General features: G+C 46.4%; 1 non-coding gene across 1 annotated transcript; it reads right to left on the bottom strand.

The window, feature by feature from the left end:
- Positions 1-515: 515 nt before the first annotated feature.
- On the bottom strand, positions 516-622 carry LOC123461799. Its single transcript, XR_006637864.1, has one exon. It is a non-coding gene; the product is annotated as a U6 spliceosomal RNA (small nuclear RNA).
- Between the last annotated feature and the right edge of the window lie 2,092 nt (positions 623-2,714).

The raw sequence follows: 2,714 nt of genomic DNA, 5'->3' as shown, positions 1-2,714 counted from the left end.
GATACTCCTACCTTTGCCTCCTGAGTGCTGGGATAGAAGGCATGCGCCACCATGCCCAGCCTTTCACTTTTTTATGGGACAGAAAGAATGGGCACATCAGGGCCTCTAGCCACTGCAAACAAACTCCAGGCACCTGTGCCACCATGTGCATCTGGCTTAGAAGGGTACTGGGGAATCAAACCTGGGTCTTCAGGCTTTGCAGGCAAATCCCTTAACCACTAAGCCATCACTTTTTTTGGTGGGGGGCATTCCTGTAAATATATATATTGTTTCAACAGTGACCAGGTTTAACTTTATTCTTTTTTTTAAAGTTTTATTAGCATTTTCCGTGATTATAAAAAATATCCCATGGTAATTCCCTCCCTCCCCCCCCACACACTTTTCCCTTTGAAATTCCATTCTCCATCATATTACCTCCCCATCTCAATCATTGTACTTACATATATACAATATCAACCTATAAGTACCCTCCTCCCTTCCTTTCTCTTCCCTTTATGTCTCCTTTTTAACTTACTAAAAATATGGAACGCTTCACGAATTTGCGTGTCATCCTTGCTCAGAGGCCATGCTAATCTTCTCTGTATCGTTCCAATTTTAGTATATGTGCTGCTGAAGCGAGCACTAAGCCATCACTTTTAACCATTGTTCAGGGAAGAGCACAGACGTAGGCTGGGCTATAGCTCAGTTGGAATAGTGCTTGCCCTGCACACGTGAGGCCCTGGGTTCCATCCCCATCACCACATAAGCCAGGCAAGGTGGTGAACACCTGAGATCCCAATGCTCAGGAGGTACGGACAGGAAGATCAGAGATTTAATGTCAGTCACCCTCAGCTACACTGCAAATTCAACGCCAGCCTGAGCTCCCTGAGAGAGAGACAGAGACAGAGAGAAGGAAGTGTTCTGTGTTCAACACAGACTCTTGAGGGCTCTATGGCTTTGCAACACTGGCTTTGGGTATTTTTGTCAGTGCCAGTTACCACAAGCAGAAATGCTCAGCAGGACAGAATCGTTGCTGGTGATTCTCATCACTGTTGTGGGGCTTTTTTCAATTTTTTTATTTTTTTAAATATTTTATTTTTATATTTATTTGCCAGAGAAAGAGGATGAAAGAGAGAGAGAGAGAGAGAGAATGGGTGTGCCCGGGTCTCCAGCCACTGCAAACAAACTCCAGATGCGTGTGTTCCCTTGTGCATCTGGCAAATGTGGGTCCTGGGGAATTGAACCTGGGTCCTTTGGCTTTGCAGGCAAATGCCTTAACTACTAAGTCATCCCTCCATCCCTTTTTGATAATTTTTATTTATTTATTTGAGAGAGACAGATAGAGAAAAAAAGAGGCAGAGAGAGAGAATGGGCGCACCAGGGTCTCCAGCCACTGCAAATGAACTCCAGATGCATATGCCACCTTGTGCATCTGGCTTACGTGTGTCCTGGGGAATTGAGCCTCGAATCTGGGTCCGTAGGCTTCACAGGCAAGTGCTTAACTACTAAGCCATCCCTCCAGCACCCCCCCTTTTTTGACGTAGGGTTTCACTGTAGCCCAGGCTGACCTGGAATTCACTATGTAGTCTCAGAGTGGCCTCCAACCCACTGTTATCCTCCTAAATGCTGGGATTAAAGATGTGTGCCACCACACCTAGCCACTATTGTGATTTTAATTTCCTGTGAAAGCTGACTCCTAAGATGTGTTGGGACCCCACAGGAGCAGACAACCAGAATAACTTCAAGCTCTGCCTCTCTCTCTCTCTCTCTCTCTCTCTCTTTCTTTCTCTCTCTCGGCAGGGAGCGTATGTTGTGGTGGCAATAGCCTGACATCTGTGGGTGATGCTGGCCACTAAAGAAACTTGCTCGCTTTTGGGAAATGAGAAACAGAGGGACAAGCTACGGAGCTGACACCTCATTTTATTCCATTTCTAGGTCCTTCAAACAGACATGAAGACCCATCCAGTGACCAAAATGACTGGTGCCGGAGGGACATGGACCATGCCCCGGGCCCCTTACATAGCTTTTCTGGTTTTATCCTGATAGGATCCTCTACAGGGTGAGCCCCATTTTTAAACTAGCATGCTGATCCTTAGCAAGGTCAATGAACCTGCTCAAGGTTCCACTGGGCCTCACTGAAGCCCTGGGACACCAGAGCCCTGCCTTCCTAAGCACGGTATGTTCTGTAAGATACAATTCAAATACCCTAACTTTTACCCATTCCAACTATTCCAGTCAATGGTTCTACTTTGACTATGGAGCCATGCCACCCTCTCCATGATTCAATTTTATTTTGTTATTTACTTGTTTGCTTTTGCACGTGTGTGTGGTGTGCATGCATGTGTGTTTGGGGCATGTGGAGAGGCCAGAGAAATACTTCCTTAGTCATTCCTCAGAGACACCAGGTCAGCCAGGGCTATAGGGAATCCCTGCCTCAGAAAAGAAAAACATCGGGCTGGAGAGATGGCTTAGCAGTTAAGCGCTTGCCTGTGAAGCCTAAGGACCCCGGTTTGAGGCTCGGTGCCCCAGGTCCCACGTTAGCCAGATGCACAAGGGGGCGCACGCGTCTGGAGTTCGTTTGCAGTGGCTGGAAGCCCTGGCGCGCCCATTCTCTCTCTCTCCCTCTACCTGTCTTTCTCTCTGTGTCTGTCGCTCTCAAATAAATAAATAAAAAATGAACCAAAAAACTTTAAAAAAAAAAAAGAAAAACATCAAGTGAAATTTAAAATTTAGTC

The sequence above is a fragment of the Jaculus jaculus genome, chromosome 6 (assembly GCF_020740685.1).
Source record: "Jaculus jaculus isolate mJacJac1 chromosome 6, mJacJac1.mat.Y.cur, whole genome shotgun sequence".
Lineage (NCBI taxonomy): Eukaryota > Metazoa > Chordata > Mammalia > Rodentia > Dipodidae > Jaculus > Jaculus jaculus.
This window is presented reverse-complemented; position numbering and strand designations above follow the sequence as displayed.